Genomic DNA, 12,968 nt, shown 5'->3' with positions numbered 1-12,968 from the left:
TGATTAAATATCACTATGCAAATTAACTCATTCATTAAAAAACAACTTATAAATCTTACAGCTGTTAAAAACAATTTCTTAACACTCTTTGCAAAGCCGAAGTGCTCGTGTGTGATTCTAGGTGTTACCAACATGCACTGAAGAGCAACAAAAAAAAAAAAAAAAAAAAAAAAAAAAAAAAAAAAAAAAAAAANAGCCCCCCCCCCGCAAGCACACAGAAGTGCCGCAACATGACGTGGCATGGATTCGATCAATGTGTGAACTAGTGCTGGAGATAATTGACACCATGAATTCTGCAGGGCTGTCCATAAACTAGTGGGAGTAAGAGGTGGTGGGGATATCTTCTGAACATCATGTTGCAAGGCATCCCAAATATGTTCAATAATGTTCATGTCTGGGGATTTTGGTGGATTTCCGATACTCACGGTATACTTGTGAAATGGTCGTACGTGAAAATACTTAAATCTGTATAACCTGGCATTGTAGAAATAGTAACCGATCTAAGAACTGTGCCAGACACTCGTTGTCTTATATACGTGTTGCCGATCGCAGCGCTGTACTTTGATTGGCTCCATACCCCTTTATTTGCATACTCATACCTGTGCCAGTTTTTTTGGCTCTTCAGTGTAGATGTATCAATGATTTGACTGGTCAGGTCATGTGAGATTTACACTGACACCTTAATTCAAAATTAATTTTTATTGGATTAGAAAAAAAGATTACTTTATAAGATAAAAATTCATTTAACATCGCCTTTATTTTAAAATTAATGTTAGCTGCATCAATTTTTTCCCCTCTTTCGTTATGAATTTAAAAGCTGTTTCAGAAACCAAAATAAATTATAACACAATTTCAGAACATAACTATAACCAACCCCAAGACAATAAACTGTAATAACAATCAATTCCTGAATTCAGGATACATAAAAGGCTTATCATGTCACCTTCTCTACATTAATCACTGTTATATTTACAGATATTTTTTAGAAGCATTTGTGATTAATAATAATGGGGAAAATCCTTTTTTGTTTTCTGTTATACAAGTTGTTTTTTTAACAGACCTTAGATACATTTGTATCACTGATTTCAAATTTGCAATCAGTTTCTCTTTCCAAGCTAGACTTTTTAAAATGACATTTTTAGCCCATTTTTAAACAAAATTCTTCTGGAGTTAGGAAACATCAGAATTAATGTAATTGTATAAAAACCCATGCCTGAAAACATCATATGTCATTAGAGGCTCTACTCTATTATAAACCGTTTCCACATGTGCTTCTGAACAGGTACTTCTATTTAATTAATTTATATATATATATATTATACTCAAATAAGTTTAATATTAACAGTTTCTTTTCTTCAATGATCTGAAGAAATAGTCAAGTTAGATAATTTAATGATTTGGCAACATTGACAAGTAAGTCTTCAAATCATTAAATTGCAATAAAGCAGTTAATACTGAACTTATTCAGATGTAATTTTAGTCAATAATTATAAGAAAGCATAAAATTAAGCTAGTTTAGTCAAATAAAAGTACGCATTTATAAACATACAAAGAAACAGTTCATAATAAGGCATTTCTGGGCAAGGATTTCTATGCAATTCTTGTTATACATGTTATTAAATTTTGATATTTTAAGAAAAAAACTGTAGTTTTAGAAGCAAAACTAATTACAGATTAAAATCCCTACAGTGTAATTAGGCCAGTATTTTTATAAATACAGCAAAATATTTTGTTCCTCGAAGAAATTCAATTAACTAATTTTGACAGGAATTTCTTTTTCTCACAGCATTAAAAATTCTAATAGTTTTAATACAAAAATTTAGGTACAAGTATTTTCCCTCCTGGTAAAATTTCAGAAGAGTGAAACACTTCTAAAATGTAAGCGTATGTATGAAATATGAGTCTAGATGTATACTCACGAACTCTAGTCTGGACTGTGATAAAATAAAACAAAATATAAAATTAGCTTAAAAAACATTGGCAGGAATATAACGTACAAAGGAAGACCTATTTGAAAAATTATGTTAACAGATAATCCTAGAAAAGGCCAGCCAAATAAATACTTATTTTAAATTTAAAATATATATATATATGATTCATACTTGCTTAATTTCAGCTTCTTTGACTTTAACGCTTACTCCATATATTTATTTCATCTTCATCTATAGTCCAGATCATGCATTATGAGGCAGTAATTATTTTTGCAGAACATTAAGTATTGGTACATGCTGAAGGGCTTAAAATTTGATATTGATAGTATTTAGAATAGGATCCAAGAAGAAAACTTGCTTATCTATAAAGAGAAAAAAAGCATATTATTTCTAATATTTTAGTGAACTATAATAACATTACAAATAGTGCATAAATACATATGACATATTTTACATATAATAACAATATAGTTAATGATCTAAAGTGTAACATCTAATACAATGACTCTTTCAATGGTGATGTGGTATTCAATTATATAATACAAAGCTTGAGAAGGGGCAATCCCATTAACAACCCTTGAATTACTTACTTGAATATTTCAAACAAAACAATAGAAAATTAGTTTCATTTAATTCTTCAAACGTAATTTCAAACAAAACAATAGCAAATCAGTTTCCTTTAATTCCTCAAACGTTATGCCGAATTCTTTTTTCTTTTAATTTTTATCGGTTTTATCGGTCTATAATTAGGGGGGGGGAATGGAAATTGAATTAAAAATTTTCAAATTATAATGAAGATCCTATTTTTAGGACTAATTTTTTAACAGCTATGGTAAGAATGATTTGAAAGAGTACAATTTTGCTTCAAAAAAGCTTTTAAAAGTTTGGAAATCAAATAATTTAATGCTTAAGAGTAAAATTTAAATTTTTAATTCAATGGTATGGAGTATACTGTTGTATGGGTCAGAAACATGGAAACTAACAATACTTCTGAGTACAAAATTAAATAGTTGGCATAATAGATGTTTGAGAAATATTCTAAAACTATCCTAGCCTCAGACCATATCAAAGTCAGAACTCTACAGTAAAATCAGGCAAGAACAAATCACTATCAGCATAAGAAGAAAAAAGATAGCAATGGATAGGTCACGCATTGAGAATACCTCCTACAAGAATATCATCAGTAGCCTTAACGAGGGCACCATAAGGCAAACGAAAAAAGGGGCAGACCAAAAGGGGATGGACAAGCTCGTCCCAGGCAAACTTTAAGAGGCCTTTACCCTCGGCCTCACTATCTTATATTTTAGGTTAGATTTGTGATTTCTTGATTTTTCTTATACATAACAAACTTTTGATGATATAATACACTGCTCAAAACACTTAAAGGATATTGAGGTTGTGGGTTAATCTTGCACTTAGAGAAATGTTATGAGCATTCATACATTATCGACAGACTTAGTAGGCTATATGAGATAAAAATGATATTTGTTTGGCAGGAAAAAAATGCATTTATTGAGACCGCAAAAGGAAGAAAAAAAAAGCACAATTTGTGTCTAGGTGAAAAACAAATATAAAAAAGGTATTTCCTAAAAAGAAAATCGTTTTTAGCAGGGGGTATAATTTCCCTGGGCGGCCAGCAACATTGAACACTTTTGAGGCTGTCCCACTTCTCCAGAAGAGCTCTTTCCAGTTCTTGGAGAGTTTGTGGGGGTGGTAAACATCCAGCTCTCTAGAATGTCCCAAACATGCTTGATTGGGTTCATGTCTGGAGGACACACTGGACAATTCATTTGTATGATCCCTTCCTTCAAAAAGAAATCATGCACCAAGTTAGCACGATTTAGTCTGCAATTGTCGTCCATTGACATAAAGACATTTCCAAGTGAAGTAGAGTAAGGGACTACAATAGGACTACATGGATCAATGGAGATGCCAGCATCGACCATCACACCCCAACCTCCAAATCGTACAGCTTTGGGCGCAAACGCAGGATTGTTTCTAGTGCCATGTTCCCAACAGACGAAAACACACCTATTCCAATTATCAGGATGAACTGAAAAACAATACTCATCAGAGGAAAGAATATTGTGCCATTCATTTCTCCTCCAGTACACATGCTTTGTTGTCCACTCCCTATGGGCATGACTATGCTTTGCTGTTAACGTGACACACACCATTGGTTGGCGAGCATACAGACTTACAGCCTGAAGGTGATTTCGGGCAATTTGCGTCGAAACTATGGTGCCTCTAGCTGAGAGAAGGTGTTGTTGAAGAGTGGCATTCATACTTCGGTGTCTCAGAGCTGTTAACATTAAATGGTTTACATTAGGCGTTGTTGCACATTTACGCCCTTGATCTGATGTTTGGCCTGCATTTCCAATCTCCAAAAAACGGTGCCAGATCCTGGAAATCACATGTTGTGAAACCCAAATGTCTTCTGCCATTTTGGCTAGTGTTAGGCCCCTTCTAACTGGCCAACAACTCTCCAAGTTTCTGATTTGGTTAAATGACATAGTAGAGACATCACATTCATCGGAACAATGCACTGCCCCAAAAGCGTCGATATAGCATCAGATTTGCGAAAATGAAGCAAAGAATAAAAACATAATGAGAATTTTCAAGCCCTGTCTCCACCACTTCGACAGTTGAGTTTAGTTGAAGATGAAGGGCCTTTTAATTTCCAAATGACTGCAGACATAGAGATTCAATGTCAAGTATTAGCTTAGTAACCCCACAAATAAACAAAATGAGAGGTGTACAAACATACACAGTATAATTCATTAAATATAATGTGCAACAATGTTTTGTTTTAGGCAAATGCATTCCTAAAACTTCTGTGTCTACAAGTATAACTATGCTTAACTATGACACTTCTAAATGAAGCAATGATGGACATTACTATTTCCATAACTACAAGTCTAAGAATCATAATGTTGTATTTCTCAGCAGTTATATTCCTAGAGTTCTATGTAGAGCATTTATCAATCAGTGACACTTAGGTACTACTTGTGTCCATATAAGCCTATACATACATTTAGAGAAATTAATTTGTCCATAGTCAATAAGTGAAATAAGATGAACCATGAACCTCACAGAACAAGAAAAGTGAAACATCAAGAGGCTCATCCATACAAATATATATCCAGTACTTGTGTATAAATATATAAGTATTTATTGGTTATAGTGATCATGAAGCCTAGTTTGTCATGGATATATTTGTATACAGTGCGAAAAAAATAAAATAAACATCCTTCATTCTTCTAAGAGGTGTTGATAAGTTAGAAACAGTTGTCAGTGTGATATAAAATAATAGTAAATTGTAGCAATTCCCAAAAACTACTTTCAACGCTCGTCTAGTAACAAAACAAGGTGCAAATGCTACTAATCTCCGTGGGTTTGTCAATGAACAAAATGAGAATACCTCTGTAGCGGAACTTTCATTAGAATTATATCTGATGCTTAAAAGCAGCAAATATTTTCCATAAAGGATGCTAAATCCTCAAATTTGAATGTACAGTGCAAAAAAAAAACATACGAACCACAATGAATAACTTTTGATTTAATGAACGGATTTTCATGGACTAGGACTCAATTGTAATGATTCGAGGGGGTGACTTTAAATATGCTAATCAGTTAATGCAGACGATATCTTATGTTACAAAACCAGACACAAACATGAACTTTCTCTGAATAAACATACTTTTTTTTGACGAAGTATGATTTCAGACCAACAAAATATAGGGGGTAGCAGTAATCTGGGAAGTAAGGTCCCAATAGGTCGGTCAGGAGAACACTCCAAAGCTTGAACTCCTTAATGTTAATTTTATTTTTTCAATATTTTACTATATCTTCAGAAATAAGATAAGGTCACATGATCCGGGTTGACAAGTTTTTGATAACTGACCCCTTTATCTTGTTTTAACCATCATGCCAAAAAATCCCTTTTGACAATTGACTTAATCCCAAAATTTTGTGTAGAAAATCAATATCTTCCAAAAATGTGAAATAATTAAGAAACAAAATTGCAATTAATCCAATATGTTGTCCTTAAAATATAGTCTGCTGTAGTTAACTAGAATATTTAAGGTAAAGTTTTTAAACCATTCAGATTGAGTCTAGATTTGAAAATCCGATCATTATATAGAAAATAATTTAGCATGCTTTTTTTTAAAATCATTATATGTAAATAAGTATTAGCAACAAATATTGAGAATCAGAAAGAGTTTCACAAGTTGAGATCAGATAATTATTGATGACCACCATAGTTTTATATGAATTATCCCAAGAAACTAAAGCGGTAAGATATAACCTGATTAAATACTTAATTTGCTTCAAGACTATATATAAAAAGGAAAAAACAGTCAACATGTTTCAAGCACTTCAAAAATAGGCGTCTATTTTCAAGACTTGCCAAACAGACGAGAATGAGAAGAAACAAAAGTGTTTTGACTTTTGTTTCCAAATCAATGTCCATGTTGACTGCCACTGAGAAAGGATACATATAAATAAATACATAAAAATAAATATTATATATATATATACACACACACACATCTACAAATACATATTTCCAAATTACACATGTGCGTGTATATAAATATATATTTAGTATATACTAATGTTCATTATGGCCACACCTTACAAAGGTAGTCTCCTGCTTTTCCGAGCATTAGCAACAACTGGAAAAAGCAGTTGCTAACACATGGCCATTATGACAGATAAATAGGAATGTACGATTATTTTAACCGGGAATATTTCTGTAATGCAGGGGTGATTGTGAGTCCAACTCAAAAATCCTGAAAATTTCTTGAGTGAAATCATTAATGACAGCTTTCAAAAAATTAATGTTTTTATAAATTCAAATTTTTGATATTTTTAAAACATGAAATTCTAAATAAATTATAAGCAGCATAATTTAAAAGGATAATTATGCATATTTTTATGTCTAATCACATTTGTTATTATACCAGAAAAAATACTGACTGAGCTGCCAAGTATAAATTCTAGTTTTAATTTTTCTGAATAAAATATACAAGAAATTTAATATATAAATGTGATCGATGATTTCTTGAAATTTCCGAACCTTGGGTTTCCGAAAACTTCCGGATTGTGGAAAGCAAAAAATCCGGATTTTTTCCGGAACACAATCACGCCAACTATAATTGCCAAGGTGCAAAATTGATTTCAAACAGGAAAATTTAAAAAATAACTAAAACATGTAGATCTTTGCCCGGGGATGGCTATGAGTTATGCCCTTCGAGTTGGTCCCTTTCTGTGAAGTTTCATGTGGGCCTCTGCCCGGAAGTTGCCAGAACTTGTTGATTATTTCACCATAGATCAAAATTCGAAAATCTCCCCTTTTAAACTGTAATGCTTTTTCAAGTAAAGTACAGTTGGATACTGCAAGAATAAACAATGTACTCTTATTAGCTCTGCATTCCTTGAGCTTAATGCTTAATTGTACGGAATTTTGACACATCACATGAATGTTGCAATGATGAGTATTTATATTTCTAAAGTAACTCTAAATTATTTCAAATATTCACTCAGTTACGTAAGACTCAAAGTGTTAATTTATTCATATGAAATCACGAAGTTGTTTCCACTGAGATATTACGAATATTTTTTATTTATTTCCAATGAGCTGCACAATCGGTCTTGCCGATGAGCAAACCTAGTGCGTTCTTCAGAGGTGGTACCCACTCTTTCAGGATCACCACAATGGGTGAGATACCGTTGGTCATGTTAATTTGGACGTCTAGTTTCTGCCACACTAGATGGCAGCACAGAGACTATTTGGATGCTAAAGTGCACTAGGAATTTAATTTTGCCGAAAATGCCAAGAGCCAATAAGGCCCTCCAGAGATCTTTAGCTTGCCGCATAATCATACGACATGGCCGCTGAGGATTTTCTGCATTCCGATAATCCGGTGTCTGGGCTGGGGACCGAACCCGCAGACTTGGGCTCAGAAGGCCGACGACAAACCAACTACGCCACCCAGCCACTATTATGAATATGTATTACTAGATAAGTATAATACAATACACGAACCTCTGAACTAATCTGTAATGCTTTTCAAAGTAAAGTACAGTTGGATACAGCAAGAATATACAACATACTCTTCTTAACTGTGTATTCCTTGAGCTTAGTGCTTAATTGTACGCAATTTTGACACATCCAACTTATCTGAATGGTGCAATGATATACACTCAGTTACGTAAGACTCAAAGTATTAATTTATTGCTATGAAATCACAAAATTGTTTCCACTGGAATTTTACGAATATTTATTACCAGATATATATACACAAGAACCCCTGAACGCAGTTCACAGATAATTTGTCACCATCATGAGATATTTTTTACTACTACTAAAAAAAATAAAAAAAAATAAAGGTTAAAAATTCTCTTATCTTAACGTGCAGGTCCATTTTGCAATGATTGATGAAAAATATTTTTCTTTGTGCAGCCGCACTTTTCCCACAAACATATTCCTTGTATTTGACTTAGAACGCTTTTTTAATTTAATAAAAAAATCTACCTCATCAAAGAATGTTAGTTATTTACCAATTCCAGAGATTTAAATATTCGTCTTTATGCTTTTTCCTACCGGTGCAAAAATGATTTAAAAAAACATTCATACGATTTAAAATCACACATCGCAATTCCTATTTACCCGATTTAAAATCATGCACTGTGTTTTGTATTTGTACAATTTATATCAAACATTGTGTTGCATGTACACACAATTTAAAAGTCGCTATTATGCTTTGCATTCAGGTGACTTAAATATTATAAATTAGAATACATATTCACACAATTTTATAATTAAACAACAATATTAGTATTCACGCAATTTCAAAACTAAATATGAATTATTAACTTTTAAAGGCTTTATAACAAAAACTAAAAACATTATTTCAGTTAGTGAAATATAACCAAACATTTACAGTCAATTACCATTGATTTACAGTGAAAAAAATCAATAAAATGAATAAGCAAACAATTAATATAACTTAATTTTGAAAAATGAAGGTAATACTAGTATTTTTCTAAATTAATTTTATTTAGAATATTTTCACAATTTTATTTTTCATATCCTTTGACATAAAATCAATTTTAACAAATTAGATGAAAAAAATATTTATTTTTAAAACAATATCTGAGAAAATAATTCCATAATTATCAAAACTATGTATAGTTATGATTTTTAATTAATAATACAATCATAATTATTTGAAGTTTTTTTTTTTTTCTTTTCATTTTATTATTAGTTTTCTTTTTAATTTTGACGAGAAACATAAAAAAATAGTAGTTACGTTCCTAACTTATTTTTTAATAACTAAAAATATAACAAAAATATATATAAAACACATTTCTACACAAATATTTCGAACATAACTATAGCTAATGATTTTGAAAGCTTATGACAGCATAACGCATTACTATTCAATACTAAAAAATTATTTATGTTTATTGTCGTGAAATTAATTTTAAAGAATGTATTTAATAAATTTGAGTACATTAACAACCAAAAAAGATTTTCTTACAGCGATAAAGATCTGGGTTTGCGAAAAGAGAATTTTTTCTTATAATAAGACAGCGAAACTGATAGCAAGAATTTACGATAGGAACTTGTTTTGATTAGTAGATGCAATAAGCTATTTCACAAAATATACAGAAACATACGGAAATGTTCACGGAATCAATAGTATTCCACAATACTAAGAAATACAGTGCTGTGCTGTAGATTAAAAAAAGTCTTACCACAGGAAAATAAACAGAAATATTCCATAAACACTTAATGAATGTATACATTCCGTACCGCCAAAGTGGAACACACACACTTTAAAAGGGCGAAGGCAGTAAACCTCGCCAACGAGACAGACTCAGAGATCCGGCGTAGAGCCTTCGATCGGTGCTGCACACATACACACGCATTCGAAATATCCATGCTGAACTCAGCCACACATGCCATCCGTTGACACTGAATTTCATGGCAGCCAACGCACATTCGTTTCGCCGGGTTGCCAGTTCCTGTCCTCATCTTTTTTTATGCATTTTTTTGGCGGACTTTAATATATTTTTATGAATTCAGAAGGAAAAAGAGAATTAAGTAAGTATAATGAAAAAAGTAAAAAGAATTAAAAGGAAAATTATGAATGAAATATTTGTAATTTTGTTTCGTCTTCTTGAGAGGAAACAAAAATTTATTAATTAATCGAAGATGGAAAAAAAGTCGTGTGGAAAAAATATAAAGAATAATTTAAATAGAATAAGGGAGAATAGTTATTATTTTTATATATTCAAAAGGGGAAGAGAAGAATTTTGTGAGTATAAAAAACAAGAAAAATTATGAATGAATTTTGTTTCGCCTACTTGGGAGGGGACATAAATTTATTAATTTATTGATGAGAACAAAAAGTCTTGTATAAGATTTATGAAAAATAATTTAAATAAATAAGAGGAGGGGGAGATATAGTTTATAAATAATAGTTTATATATGTTTCTTACTTATTTATGATTTTTTTTAAATTAAAAAGAGAACGAAATGTTTTTGAATTTCTAAACTAAAAAATTTGAAAAAGATTTGGAAAAAATCTATACATTCATATAAACAAACAAATAATGTTAACCTTTATTACTAATATATTTTGAATGAAGGGAGGGAAGTACCAGAGAAGGGCAAAAAAATCTATAACCTCTCTTCTAAATATGTATGCCTTTTAATCGGATAAATCTAATAAATTTTTTTTTTTAAAGAAAAAGAGTTAAATTTTATTCTAGCGAAATGTATAAGTGAACTATAATTATATTCCTTTATAGTCCTCTGGGATCTGATTCTTCGGTGATTAAAAATCACTAAATCATGAACAAGTATGCCTAACATAAAATAATATACAATTTAAATTTAAAAATGTCATAAAAGCACAGAGAAATCTTTTTCGTTACAGTACTATTTGTTTGTAAATTAAACTCGTGAAATAATGACTCATGAAAATTTGAAATGAAAATAAAATGAAAAGCAATAAGTATTTGGTATAAAAAATTTTTAAGAAAAATTCTAAGTTTATTTATAATACTCCAGCAATATATATATAATGCTTTTCAAAGTAAAGTACAGNTATATATATATATATGTTTGGATAAAACATTGTACTTGCCTTTCAATAACTTATCAGTCACAATTGATTTATTCCTCTTTCAATTAAAAATTTTGTCAGCCTTTTTGTTTCAGAAGATGCATCACATCTTTATACAAGAATGAACCAATATCATTCTTGTAGAATTATAAAAAGAATTTATTAAGCACTTAGGAAACAATAAAAGGGAAAATATACAATATTTAGAACAATTTCTTTCTTTGCTGAAATTTTTGTTATCTTTCTAAAAAAATAAAATTAAAAGCGAATTACTCACGAAAATTTTATTGTGGGGTTAAAAAGGAATGAAGAATGATTCGTAGAGTAATAATTTTAAAAATATCACACAAATGTGCATATTTACTCGTATTATTTTTAATGTATTTTTAGAGTATCTATAATATTCCTATTTTTAATACAGATTTTTTTTATAGACAGCATTTTAAAAAACTTAAATTAAAACTCACTGTATATGAGAAATAGCGTGTTTTCACTTTTTATTTTTATTTTTATAAATGATTTTAAAATTAGAAAAATTTAGACCAACAAATATCGATCTGTAGATAATAGGAAAATATATATTCATAACAATTTATTGTTTTTAGCCATTACAGCAATCCTGAATATTGAAATGCGATGCAGTGTTTCGAAACAAAAAATTCTGTCTACAACTTAAAAAGAAATATGCACGAAAAATGAATATTAAAAGTAACTGAGATAATAAATTTGTTTACTATTGGTTCAAAAACCAGACAAAGCAACTTCTGATTTGAAGAATTTAATAATTTAAAGGAATAAATAACTCCTGATAATGGATCGGTAATATACAGGGTGTTTTCTAAACACCGCTCTTGACATGCAAATTAAGAATATTTGTTAGAAAGGAATTAAAAATATTCGACGTTAATAAACACGTATAAATAAATATTTGATATATTTAGCATGAGATACAGTTCAATTCTTTTTCGTTCAGTTTTCTGAAAAGACAAAAAAAAATTTTTACCAAAACATTAGAATTTGGTTTTTGGTGTTTTATAAGATAATCCATATGATTTGTTCATAATCACTTTTAAATAACCTACACTGTCAAAATCATTTCAGTTTTTATGAAAGTTTTTTATATGTATATAGAATATAAAATTGCAAGGATTACTAGAAAATATTTTTAGACTGATTAGTGCTTTTGACTTTGGGTTTATTTCAGATTTTTCTTTTTTTAAATAAGTACTTTGTCTATATCCACTTTCTGTTTATATTTTCTGAGTAATTTGGACTTAGGTTAACTTTTTGTTTGTCTTGTTAACCATTAACTTGACGAAATTTGATGTGGTCAACCTTTCATCAAAGATGGATCATTTCGCGTGCTGCAATTTAGACTGAGGACTGCATTTCTTCTGTTGACAATAATTAGTAAAATAGCGAAAATCATATTTTTGCTTACATATAAAATAATATTTAAAACATGTTAGATTGAATAAGACATATTTGTAATTAAAAACTTTTATAATAGTTATAAAATAATTTGAATGGTAAAAATGAAAGAAATGTTACAATTTAGGTGATAAAATTTTTTTTTATCTTCTAATGCTTTTTTGCAAATAATACTTACTATAAATAACACAGAAAACGTACAAAATGTTTAATCGCAGCGTAAACTTTAACTTGAATAAACTTCATCGATAACCATACCACTCATAAGTTCGCAGTTTTTCTTGTTAATTTAATAACAAAAAATGTTGAAAAAGTGTTTAAGATTTCTGCTTAGTTTAGATAAGGCAGCGGGGCACATAAAATTACAGAAGAAACTGCAAGTGGCCCCACACTGTAAAATATCCAGATCTAATTACAATAAAAAGTACCGGCACTTACCGTAAAAACCATTTTTTCCGAAACA

The 12,968-nt window shown here is 30.2% G+C and overlaps 1 protein-coding gene across 3 annotated transcripts in view; it reads right to left on the bottom strand.

The window, feature by feature from the left end:
• LOC107443340 (trithorax group protein osa) overlaps nt 1-9,920 on the bottom strand; it is a 36,272-nt gene extending 26,352 nt beyond the window's left edge. For 2 of the 3 annotated variants that reach the window (XM_016057166.3, XM_071188217.1), the window contains exons 1-2: nt 9,699-9,920; nt 2,103-2,293 (exon numbers count right to left, since the gene is read on the bottom strand). The gene's annotated coding sequence lies outside the window, so the exon portion shown is untranslated. Of the gene's footprint in view, nt 1-2,102; nt 2,294-9,481 lie in introns of all 3 variants that reach the window. The other variant, XM_071188216.1, reaches the window with a different exon arrangement.
• Nucleotides 9,921-12,968: the final 3,048 nt, after the last annotated feature.

This window comes from Parasteatoda tepidariorum, chromosome X2, assembly GCF_043381705.1.
Source record: "Parasteatoda tepidariorum isolate YZ-2023 chromosome X2, CAS_Ptep_4.0, whole genome shotgun sequence".
Taxonomy (NCBI): Eukaryota; Metazoa; Arthropoda; class Arachnida; order Araneae; family Theridiidae; genus Parasteatoda; species Parasteatoda tepidariorum.
Note: the sequence above shows the minus strand (reverse complement) of the source record. Positions and strands in the feature narration are given on the sequence as shown.